This window comes from Macaca nemestrina, chromosome 4 (genome assembly GCF_043159975.1).
Source record: "Macaca nemestrina isolate mMacNem1 chromosome 4, mMacNem.hap1, whole genome shotgun sequence".
Classification (NCBI taxonomy): Eukaryota; Metazoa; Chordata; class Mammalia; order Primates; family Cercopithecidae; genus Macaca; species Macaca nemestrina.
The window spans coordinates 103,398,135-103,411,604 of NC_092128.1; positions in this window are offsets into that span (position 1 = coordinate 103,398,135).

The following is a 13,470-nucleotide window of genomic DNA, read 5'->3' on the forward strand; positions in this document are numbered from 1 at the left end:
TAATAAAAATGTAAACAAGAACCTAGTAATAAATTTAACAAGATATAAAAATATCATTTCTCAAATTTATCTAAATTTTTAATCAAAATTTCAGTAAGACTTTTTATGGAGCCCAACAAACAATATAAAATTTTTATAGGTAAAGAATAATCAAGATAAGTCAGAAGAACATGAGATAAGGGCATTTTTCCTATAAGATGGCAAGATTTATTACAAGACCTGTAGAAGTATTGGCACAGGAATATTTTAAAAATTGACTAATAGAGGGCCGGGCACGGTGGCTCAAGCCTGTAATCCCAGCACTTTGGGAGGCCGAGACCGGCGGATCACGAGGTCAGGAGATTGAGACCTCACGAGGTCAGGAGATCGAGACCATCCTGGCAAACACGGTGAAACCCCTTCTCTACTAAAAAATACAAAAAATTAGCCGGGTGAGGTGGCGGGCTCCTGTAGTCCCAGCTACTCAGGAGGCTGAGGCAGAAGAATGGCGTAAACCCTGGAGGCGGAGCTTGCAGTGAGCTGAGATCCGGTCACTGAACTCCAGCCTGGGCGACAGAGCGAGACTCCGTCTCAACAACAACAACAAAAAAATTGACTAATAGAGCAGAATAGATGGCTTGGGAGCAAGTGTGCATACATTTAATAAATGAGGCTGTGATAATTGATTATCCATATCAAAAACAATGGTATTGAGCCCCTACTTCACATTATACACAAAAATAAAAGTCCCCAGATGAAATTAAACATCCACACATGAAAAGCAATCTTGTAAAACTTAGAAGACAATATAGGATAATATCTTTACCTTCTCAAGGAGATTTCCTTAAAGAAAGACTTCCTGAGACCCAAAAAACACTCCCTGTAAAAGATCAATACATTCACTGTTATGGTTAATAACTTCTGTTCACTACAAGATATCAAAAAGAGAATGAGGTAAGTCATGATGTGTTCAAGGTATTTGCAACTTGAGTACCTGACAGAAGATTAGAGAAGAGAACTGCAAACAGTAAGAAAATGCAAAGAACCCTTTAGAAAAACTCCAAAGACACGGACATTTCACCAAAAAAGAAATATAAACACCTCATAAGGGAAATGCAAAATGAAACAATATTTATAACTCATAACATGGGCAAAATTTTTAAGTATTGAGAAACGTGGAACATCACGAACTCTCCTTTACTCCCAGTGGAGGGTAACTACTTTGGACATAAATGGCATTACCTAATAAATACAACCCAGCATCTCCACTCCTTAGATACATACCCCAGAAAAATTCCTACATGTATGCATGGAAAGGGATTGGCAGACATGTTTCAGATGTTCACAGCTGCATTGTTCAAAAAAGCAGAAAACCCAGAAATCACTTGAATGTGTGCCTGGAGTAAATAGTAGAAAGGATAAAGACATTGAGTATAATCATCCAGTATGATCCTATCGAATATGTAAAATGGTAAAATGGCGATAGGCAACAATATTGATGACTCAGGAAGATGTTGTTAAGCAAAAATATGTACGTATAATTTGCAGAAGAATACATGTGATGTGAGTTCGTTTATACTGTCTTATTTATGAGGCCAGCAGTGGCTACGTAGGATAATAAAACCACAGACTATTAGATGAAAGTGTTTGTCGACAAAATTGAAGCCAATATCTTCTTTTTTACAAATGAAGAAACTGAGGCTCTGGGAGGGGAAGAGATTTTCCCAAGCTCACACTAATATTTAGTAGTAGAGTTGAAATTTAAAAATTGGTCCCTGGATTCTAACCAAGACACCCCATTCACCATGGGCCTGAGGATATACTGAATCTACTGACACTTAGCTGTGTGAGCCAGCACAGGTCAATTACGTTCTTGAAGTCACATTGCCTCCTGAATGAAATGTGTATGAGAAATAATGAGCAGCATCTCATATGGCTGTTAGGACATTTGCATTGAAGTACTGTATGCAAAAGTTTATAATCCAAGTGTAATGAATCCTGGTACTTTACATCCTGCCCATGATAGCAGCAGAAGGGGAGTAGGCTGAAATGGTATGGTGTCATCAGCCGAACACACACCCAGGCAGGAAAGCACCATACTCCAATGACAGATAAAGAACCCAGGACTTCTCTGGGTGTGCTTACACACAGGAGGGAATATTGGTGTTTCTAGTTAAGTGTTTTATACTCCTTGACTTTTACTTTTGATACTCATACTGAATTTATTTCTGGTTCCAGATGACTAGACATTCACTTTGCAAATAATTGTTGTGGCTCCATGTTTGCTCCAGACACAGAGCTTTTATTATCACCCAAAGATCCCTATAGGAACTAAAAGAATCGGACTCCTTTGTTGATTTCTCCCTTTACTCCGCCTCTCCTTGCCCCTTATTTTGCCCTGACTTTGGGATCTCACCCTGCATGGAAAGGGATTGGCAGGCATATGCCTACTTTGGGGGGCACTATGTGACACCATCTGTCAGCTCTGACTCAGGACCTTTTGCTTGGCCCTAAGCAGAGGTGTGGGAGGCTGGGGCTCTCTGATGCCCACAACAGGGTCATTGGGAGGTTGGCCGAAGGATACCAAGCAGATTGCTGCCCCCAAATATGACTCCCTTGCCTATCCAGGTGTCTATAAACCCATCATGAGAAAGACAGTCTTTAAGACTCATTTCCAGTACTTTCTGAAAAAGAAAGCAAATTCCCCTGAAGGCATAACACACTAAGCCCCTCTCAATCAGCAGTAGAGGGAGGCTGGGCCAATGGAAAGGTCAAAGTCATGAGCCAGGTGCACCCGGCTTCTAATTCTAGCTTGGCCATTTACTATCTGAAATCCTGAACTCCTGTGAGCCTCGGTTTCCTCATCGGAAAGTATGGAATCAATACTACTTAGCTCGCAGGGTTGTTGTGAGAGGCAGCAACAAGAAACCCAATGCAATGCCCCGCACTCACATCAAAGGGATCCTATACATAGACACCATAATTGTCAACATCTTTGTGGAAACATCTTTGTCAACATCTTGTTAAGGAGGCTGGATGGAGAAGGCACCGCGTTCTTCTTAATAGACATCCACTTTGATGTGGGTCTAATGTTAGAGAGTGATGTCAGGACTCTGGACACACTGTGTTCTGAAGCAGCAAACAGGCAGTAAAAAGACAGCTGAGCCAATGGGACAGGAGCAGCCTCTGTCCTGGCCAAGAACTGTCACTCAGCTCTCCACAAGTCAGGAGCACTGTCCCAACTGGGATGACTTCTGGGCAAGGTAAGGCCTTGACGGGTCCCCAGAGGAACAAGTGGCACACATGAGACTCGGGTCAGACCAGAGGGCATCTTAAGGCAGGGAAGAGGGGTGATGTGAAAGGAAAGGGTTGACAGGTAGAGCCTTCAATAAGATGTGGCATGCCTTCACTGGAGAAGCCAGGAGGATTTCTGACTACCATCTCACAGGAAGAGAATGTAGACCAAGGACCATGAGGGGAACTTTGTAGGATTACAGAAACTTCATCATTTCCTTCTGATGTATTTCTGTGCTTTGCTGAAGAGTTCAGTGATTTGCCCAAAGTTATTCGATTCACCCCCTAAGGGGCAGAAGCATGCCTCAAACCTCTGGTGGAGCTTTCATCTCTTGGGGAGAGAAAATCTAGGCTTCATTTGAAGAACTGCCATTTAGGCTGCTTGGCTGGGGAAGAACAAGACAGTACTCAGCTGAACAGCTTGCTGAGGAATGTGGGCTGGGAGAAGAGCTCGGAAAAATGCGTGGCAACCTGACGTCACTATGAGGGTCAAGAGGTGAGCAGGGCAGTGGGGCTGAAACACTCAGAAGAGAGCAGCCCAGACTCAAACTCCTCAGACTGGGAACCAGGGGAGACTAAAAATCAGGGAACAATGGGAAACTGGCCAGAGAGAATATGCCGTTTACTTCCATGCCAGAGTTCCAGGCCACCCTGGGAAGGCAAAGCAGCCCTAGAGCAGCAGAGTCCAACAGACCTTTCTGCAACAATGGCACATTCTACAACTGTGCTGTCAGTAAGCTGGGCACAAGCCACAAGTGCTTATCAAACACTTGAAATGTGGCTAGTGTGATCGAGAAGTACTTTTAATTTTATTTAAATTCAATTAATTTAAATTTAAGTTTAAATAGCCACATGCGGCTCGTGGCTACCATATTGGACAGTGCAGCCCTAAAGAGTCAGGCTGTTTAAATTTTGCAGGAGCTGAGGACCCTTGAACTGATTCTATTTGATAGAGTAAGGACAGACAGCTCCTGAGACTCAAGTTCAGGCAGGGAGGTCTGGGACCAATTGAGATGGACATCTGTGTTGGAAATTCTAAGAACTGACCCACATTATCCGGAGAAAGAAGCCATTGTTCCCTCCCATGCCTCCCTGCTTCAGCCTTTGCCTTCACTGAAGACTTGGCACTTGGCGTCTCTCACTCATTGGTCAGGTGACAGGTGTTACCTGCCCAGTAACTAGTCCTTACCCCCTCTTCCTTCCGCTCAGCTGGGAATCCTCCTCTGTGCTCCCCTAGTGCCTGCAATACCTCACTCGTAGTCCCCTCTTTACTTATCTGCTTGACTAGCTTCGCCCTGCACATAGTATGTCCTCAGTGAGAGTTTGCTTAGGGCTGACAGGGGTCACATGACAGAGCATCACATTCTTGCTGTACGACTCAGGCAAATTAATTACCTTTGAGCTATCTGGGGAATATTCTTCATGACAGAACTAGTAGGACTTCATTTCACATCTGTGTTCCAATTTACCATACTCAGATTGAGCGCCTGCTGCATGTCAGGCACCAGCCATTACAGAGTGAGTAAGTCACACTCCCTGCCATCAAGGAGATCCACAGTTAAGTTCAAGGACATACAAGTTTTATCAAAAGCAGACTGGTTAAGAGCACGTGTCTTGGAGTGGGTCGGAGCAGGGTAGGCAGCCTGGCTTTGCCATGCTCTAGAGGCAAAGGCCAGGTGATCTTAGGTGATGAATTCACTTTCTCAAGTTCTGTTTCTGTGTCTGTAAAATAGCATCATGATTCCGTACGGCCCAGGTGTGAGGTTTAAATGAGAGCTTATTTTTCTTACCAAGTTACTGCCAGCTCTCAGTGCTTAATCTTCCATTTAATTTAACAATAAAAACAGCTGGGGATCCTGACACAGGTGCACGGCTTGCTCTTGCTGGCCTTTGACCACAGCGGCAGCATCTTTCCTATGGCTGTTCTCTCCTCCTCACCCTGCACTGCAGGCAGCCTGTTTTCCTTTAAGCCCTCCAAACACTGCCAACTCAAGACACAGCATGTCACGGACTTGCACTGAGGTTTGGGACAAGTGGAAGGGATGGGTCACACTTACAGCCATCATGTTGTCATTTCTGCCACAAGGAATTTCTTGCTGACTATGTTTCTTCCCTGGCCCCTGCCCACTGCCCTTCTGTGGGGCACTGTCCTTTGCTCCCCCTCACTCTCATTCCTCCACTGCCCAAGAGACCCCACCCCCACTTCCAGCCACTTCTGGCCAAATCCTAGATTCCTCTTCATCATGCAGGACAATTTATTTCCTTTTTGTCTTACTTTCTCATCTAGGTTATCTGTTCCTAGGAGGCTTCCTGTTCATAATCAAATGCGTCAATTCAGTTGTTTTTCCCAGCCAGAAAATCAGAACTATTTTTAAAGATTGATTCACTGACCATCAAGCTTAAATAGCAGGCAGATTCAAAAAATAACATTTCCTCACCCCCTTCCGTTTCCTTAATCCCAAAGCCAGGCGCAGATGAGCAAATCTGTGGGCTGGGTGGGTCTGATTACTAACCATTTTAATACCATAAACCCCTGGGGTTTTCCTTGTGTGCGTTTCCTCTCAGGTGCCATCCAGAATCATTTCTTACTGTTCCTCTTTGCTTTTCATTGAGAATAGAAATAATTCACCCACACATATAGAGATGCAATAGTCTTCTGGAGGGGAGAGGGGAGAAAGTGAATCTTCTGTCAAAATAGTCTGGGCCCCACATCTGCCCCTTTCACTCAGCCTTTGCTTATAGTGGGCCTGGCTGGGTGGGGTAGCCGGGGGCTCTGCTCAGCCCAGCGTCTGTCACTCCCAGCAGAGCCAGGGCTGTCTTCAGAGCTTGAGCAGGGAAGTGACTAAGTGATGACAGAGAAATAGCTGCCAATTCCAAGTAGAACTGCCACCTCTGAGAAGGCACAGCATTGTCTTTTCAGATGGCATTTTCACAATGAGCTAGCTACAGAGCCTGAGGACCCGACTGGATTCCTGTCCAAATGCCCAGGCATCCGCTAATTCACAGAGTTGTGGAGTTTTACGCTAGGAAGAAACAATCAAACTTGATAGTGAAAGGCAAAGTTGTAGGCCATGAGCTTGATTTGGAACAATAGAAAATTCCTAAGGGAAATTTCAAGAATACCAAGATTTCTGGGTGAATGCTGAGGAAAGAAGGGTAGTCTTATTCTAGAGACTTCAGTATTAGCTGCTGCTCTGACACTAACATCCTGTGTGATCGTGGACAAATTCCTTACTTCTCTGGGCCTAAGGTTTCTCTCTTATAAACTGAGGACATAGGATGGGATTAATAATTTTCAAATTGTGTTCCAAGGTTCTTGTAGACAATATGTTGGGAAAATCCTGGGATCTATAGCATAGAATAGTTCGGTAATGACTTTCTCAGAAACTTTAATGTGCCAATATGCACCTGACTTTCCAGGACAAAGTTAACGTGCAAGTTTTCATAAGCAACTAAAAAGATTCTAATGGAAAAGATGACATCCAAGCCACTGTGTCCTTATTGACACAAACGATGCTTGTTTTGGACATCTGGCTACACAGTTCAGGAAGGTGGGGAGAAGCTAAAGGAGGTGGAAAGAGGAACAGCATAAGTCTCGAAGAAGTAGAAAGCGAGTCCCGTGAGAAGAGAAAAATCATAGTAAAAGGATGTTAAATGAAAAGGAAAGATGAGTAAAAGGCGTTAGATTGATCTCCATTTATATAAAGGACTTTAATGAAGAATTGGAGATCATGGAGGACCAGGTGTGAAACAGTAACTTAAAATGTAAATATTTAATAGTAAGAAAAAAAGTCCATATTTGTTCACGTTATTACCATTCCCAGTACTCTTCATTCCTATGTGTAAATATAGATTTCCATTTGCTGTCATTTTCATTCTGCCTGAAAGACTTCCTTAACATTTCTTAGAGTGCACGTCTAGTGGTGATGAAGTCTTTCAGCTATCGCGTGACTGAAAATGTCTTTATTTTGCTCTCGTTTTGGGATATATTTTTACTGGGCATAAACTCTAAGTTTACAGTTTTTTTTTTTCCTTCAGTGCTTTAAAGATGTTGCTCCACTATCCTTCTACTTTCACTGTTTTCAGGGAGAAATCTGCTGTAATTCTCGTCTTGGTTTCTCCTGTGTAATACATTGTTATTCTCTGGATGCTTTCAGGATTTGCCCCTTTTCTTTTTTTTTTTTTTTTTTGGTTGGTTTTTTTTTTGTTTTTTTGTTTGTTTGTTTGTTTGTTATTATACTTTAAGTTCTAGGGTACATGTGCACAACGTGCAGGTTTGTTACATATGTATACCTGTGCCATGTTGGTGTGCTGCACCCATCAACTCGTCAGCACCCATCAACTCGTCATTTACATCAGGTATAACTCCCAATACAATCCCTTCTCCCTCCCCCCCGACCCCGTGATAGGCCCCGGTGTGTGATGTTCCCCTTCCCGAGTCCAAGTGATCTCATTGTTCAGTTCCCACCTATGAGTGAGAACATGCGGTGTTTGGTTTTCTGTTCTTGCGATAGTTTGCTGAGAATGATGGTTTCCAGCTGCATCCATGTCCCTACAAAGGACACAAACTCATCCTTTTTTATGGCTGCATAGTATTCCATGGTATATATGTGCCACATTTTCTTAATCCAGTCTGTCACTGATGGACAATTGGGTTGATTCCAAGTCTTTGCTATGTGAATAGTGCCGCAATAAACATACGTGTGCATGTGTCTTTATAGCAGCATGATTTATAATCCTTTGGGTATATACCCAGTAATGGGATGGCTGGGTCATTGGTACATCTAGTTCTAGATCCTTGAGGAATCGCCATACTGTTTTCCATAATGGTTGAACTAGTTTACAATCCCACCAACAGTGTAAAAGTGTTCCTATTTCTCCACATCCTCTCCAGCACCTGTTGTTTCCTGACTTTTTAATGATTGCCATTCTAACTGGTGTGAGATGGTATCTCATTGTGGTTTTGATCTGCATTTCTCTGATGGCCAGTGATGATGAGCATTTTTTCATGTGTCTGTTGGTTGTATGAATGTCTTCTTTTGAGAAGTGTCTGTTCACATCCTTTGCCCACTTTTCGATGGGGTTGTTTGTTTTTTTCTTGTAAACTTGTTTGAGTTCTTTGTAGGTTCTGGATATTAGCCCTTTGTCAGATGAGTAGATTGCAAAAATTTTCTCCCATTCTGTAGGTTGCCTGTTCACTCTGATGGTAGTTTCTTTTGCTGTGCAGAAGCTCTTTAGTTTAATGAGATCCCATTTGTCAATTTTGGCTTTTGTTGCCGTTGCTTTTGGTGTTTTAGACATGAAGTCCTTACCCATGCCTATGTCCTGAATGGTATTACCTAGGTTTTCTTCTAGGGTTTGATTTGCCCCTTTTCAATGGTTTTAAACAATCTGATCCCATGTGTCTTGGTATAGTTTTCTTTATGTTTCATTGAGCTTCTTTGATCCATAGATACACAGTTTTCATCAAATTTGGAACATTTTCAGTTATTAGTTCTTAAAATATGTTTTCTGTCCACACTTCTCTCTCCATTGCCTCTTGGCGGCTCCAGCTACATAGGTATTATGCTCTTATAATTGCCCTGCAGCTCACTGATGCTTCTTTCTTTCTAGGGGGAAAAAGAGGAGGGGTCCCTTTTACTTTCAGTATTTCACTTTGAATATTTTCTATTGCTATGCCTTTCAGTTTAGTAATCTTTACTTTAGAAATTTCTAATCTGTTGTGGATGCCATCCAGAGTATTTTTTATCTAAGACATGATCGTCTTCATTTCCTCAAATTTCATTTGGATCTTTTAAAAACATCTTCTATGTCTCTACTCAACTTTGTGAACACACTGGAGTACAGTTACAACAAACACATTAATGTCCTTTTCTGCCTGCTCCATCATCAGTGTCAGTTTCTAGTGATTGACTATTCTCATTCTGGGTCATATTTTTTTAGCTTCTTTGCACTGCACATTCGATAACCTTTGATTAAATGTCAGACATTGTGAATTGTACCCTGCTTGGTGCTGATTATTTTTATATCTCTATAAATATCTTTGAACTTTATTCTGGGATGCAGTCAAGTTGCTCTGAAACAGTTTGATCCTTTTGGGTCTTGATTTTGTCATTGTTTAGGTGGGTCCAGAGCAGTGCTTAGTCTAGGGCTATGTATTCCCTACCACTGAGGCATGACTTTCCTGAGTACTCCACCAATCTACCACGAATCATATTTTTTTCCAGTCTGGCTGGTTAGAACAGGCACTATTCACTATCCTGTGTGTGCCCTGGACACTGTTCTCTGATCCTTCCAGGTGGTTCTCCCTCAGCCTCAGGTCATTTCCTTAAAAACATATGCTAATCTGTGCTCTGCTAAATACTTGAAAAGGAACCTCCACAGATCACTCTCTGTGCAGTTCTTGCCTTTTTGGTACTCTGTCTTGCAAACTCTACCTCTCTTCATCTTTCTAGACTCTCAGCTATGTTTCCTGACTTCAAGGAATTTGTCAAGTTCTATCCAGACTTTTCCTCCTAATGCTGTAGCCTGTAAACTCTCTGAAAAAGGTATTATGGGACAATGACAGGGCTCACCTCATTAGCTAGTCGTCTCAGGAATCACTGTATTTGTTGCCTAATATCTAGTAAGTTGAAAATATTTGTTTCATATATTTTTTCTGTTTTTCTTGGTTATTTCAGTAAGAACATATATCCAACATATATTCAGTTCCTGTTACTCTATATCTGGTGGAAACAGAAGTTCTTAACTTTATATTTGAGCAGAAATTTTAAGTTAAATGTAATTTTGGTTTTGCTACCACTTATTATAAAAACAAAAACCATTGAATTGAGAGACCCAGGAATATTGTAGGGTCCTCATGTTTGGAGATCTTAACAAAGGGGACAGATGGCATTAGTTAAGAGGGGTTATTTATTAAGAATTCCTTCTGATGTATGTGACAGAAAATGAATTCAAATCTTCAGCAAACACACACACACACACACACACACACACACACAACTTTTTGGCTTAATACAACTCCTGGGAAGTCCAAAGAGTTGGGCCAAGCAGATCTATCACTCAAAGTTTGAATGACTTTCCAAACACACATCTTCTGTTGACTTGTGAGCCAAGATAAAGGGAACAATCCTCTTCTCAATAGAAATAGTCTGATCATCCCTGTTTGAGTCATGTGAACACTTCTGGATTAATTAGTTTCCAGAGAAATAAATATTTAGGTTGCTCTGAGAGTTTAGCTTAATTTGGATTTTGTTCTCTAGCCTCTCTGAATTCACTGACTCCCTACCTATCTCCATGATTGACAGTCTCATTAGAATCTCATGCAGTTGGGGAGGGACCCTGGCTGGTCAAAAATTTACCTGTGAAACAACAGGGAGCTATATCAGATGGTCTGGCAAGACTTCCACCTACTCTAAAAATTTGTAGTTCTAAGGATCAAAATGTTATTAAATGAGTTTGAAAAATATCAACTGTAGGGCTTCAAACAATGCATTATAAATTGATTCTCAAGAATCATTTCTTAAATCTTCATTGTTTTTCTAATTTTTAAAGTAATACATGCTTATTATTAAAATTTTGGACAATTGAGAAAATCTCACTACTCAAAGAAGACCCCAATAACATTTCAGTGTATGTCTGAATAACTTGATTTATTTGAATTAAAAGAAAGAAGACCTTAATAAAGACTGTGAGCTCTCTTTATTTTACATGCTTACAGGTGGAGCTGAAACCAAATCCTGACATTTATGCCCCCAGTAAAAATGAGCAGATTTTTCCATTAATTCTGGCATATGTGCACTAGTGAAGGTCTTATGGCTCTAATTACTTGCTAGTGTCTGCTCTGCCCTGTGCACTACTCAGTAAGATGCACATCATTCAGGTCCAGTCATTGCTGCTGTATTCTGTTGCATCCAAGCTTCACTATAATTTGCATTTTATTTTGGTATATTTCAGAAGAATCTTATATACAGGCAGGAGTGGTGAGGTATGTGTTGAATGAAACCCATGGTTAATTTTGTGTTGATTCTACTTATGCATTCCGGCATTCATCCTTCATTTACCCATATATTCAATTACCTTTTATGGAATTCATACTATGTTCCAGGGACTTACAGGGTAGTCGAGAAGTAAATGTGAACAAAACAGACACAATTTATTTCTGCTTATAGCTTGATATTTAGTGGAAGATATGGAAAAAATAAACAAGTCAATGAAATAATTACAGACTTCCATAAGTGCTGTGAAGGAAGCAGAGTGTTGAGACATAGAATTTAGACAAGGCAAGGTTCTTCTCTGCTTTAAACCTTTCATAGCTCTCCATGGGCTATGCAATGCAGTTCTGAAGTGATCCATTCTTTAAGACTCGGTCATGGATTGGCTGTGAGGGCGAGGAGAAGGGGATAGCAAATGACTTCCAGCTCCTAGCCTCGAACAGGTTGGTGAGCTGCAGACTGAGGCAGTAAAAGTGGCAGAAAAGTGGTCTTAAGGTAGTAACACTCCTTTAATCAACGTATAAATTCTTCCAGAGAAAAGTAAGAAATAGGTTTTTTTTTCCTCTGGGACTGATTAGAATCATACGAGAAAAGTATCCAGACTTCTTGCCAGTGGTGCTTGCGCATCAAAGGGCATGGCAAGAGGATTATGTTATGAGTCTGTCATCTGGGGGTTCACAATTGTGACCTGTAGGTTGACACTTGCTTGTAGACAAAGAGCTAATTTTTCTTGCATTTTTAAACTGGGAAGTTCTCCACAGAATTCCTAGTTTTCATACTCGAAAAAACAAGATGATTTGTTAACATTCTGACATGACAACAACTGGCTAAAATTGAGGGGTGACCTTCTCCTTCCGAAGGCATCTGCACCTTTGGTTCACCACAAGCCTCACCACTCCCTAAAGTCTATCTCAGCTGCAGACTGAGTCCTCAGTGACTGCCATGTTGCAGCGCCCCTGTGCGATAAGGGCAGGGACATGGAAGTCTGAGACCACAGAGCACATGGGTGATCACGGCTGTAAACACACAATCAATCTTCCCTAATTGCCAAGGAGGCTTGAATTTCCTCCAAGGTGCTCCACCAGCTGCCTTTCCCCTGGTAGTGCTCCCAGGCCATAGGTGCTCTCCCCAACCAGTGCATGCTGGTGTCTTGGTTGGATTGAACCCAACAACCCACCCTGTACCAAGGAGTCCTGCAAGTTAACTGCAGCCTATCAACTATTCAAGCACTATTAACACTAATATTTTCAATAATATTAACAAGAACAAGGATAAACCACTTATTATATTCTAGGCACTCTTCCAAGGGCTTTGCATGTATACAGGACTCCTTCAATGAACCTGGGGTAGACACAATTATTCCCATTTTATAGATGTGGAAACACGCAGAGAAGTCCCTTATGCAAGGTTACATGGTGTGTGATTAGCAAGAAAGAGGATGCTAGATTAAACCCCTGGCAGTACTGCTCTTGAAGAATCTCTTGACCTGTACTATTGTTTTAAAATACAATACTGTTATTTTTAAATAAAAATTATTCCTGTTTTGTTTTACTTATTTTTCAAGTTTAGTGAAGCATACTTGAAATCTTCCAGTGGTCACATCAATCTGAAATCACTGATTAATTCTAAATGGTGTGCCATGTGGAGCTTTCCTGTCCTGTGTCTTTGTGCACACGTTTCTCTCACATGAATCGTGCCTCTCTCCTCCTCCTCCTCCTCCCATGCAAGTCCTGAGTCACACGTCCTCTGTTCTGGGCAGCTTCTGGTAGCAATTTGCATATGCGTTTTACAGGTGGCATGACCACATTTTCTGAGACAGTCTTGATTTTAAATACTTGGCCCCATTGTTATACTTTCTCATACCTTGGAGCCAGATTGTGGATCCTTGATTCAGAATATGTGACTATGACATATTTATAGCCCTTTCCATCTCTATTGAAGGTTTTACAAAATGATGTACAAGTCTCCCCTATGAGACAGTGAAGTCTTTCAGAGTAGAAGTCATGTTTTTCTCATTGCACACTGCAGCACGGAGCCCAGCTTGGGACTTACACATAAGACAAATGGTATGAAGAATATTGCATGAAGTGGACCAAAAAAAAAAAAAAAAAAAAGGAGGAAATCTTGTACCTTTCTAGATCTCAGTTCTATGTCCTTTTCTTTACTAAATAGCACATTCAGTTTCCTTTTTCTCTCTCCCTTC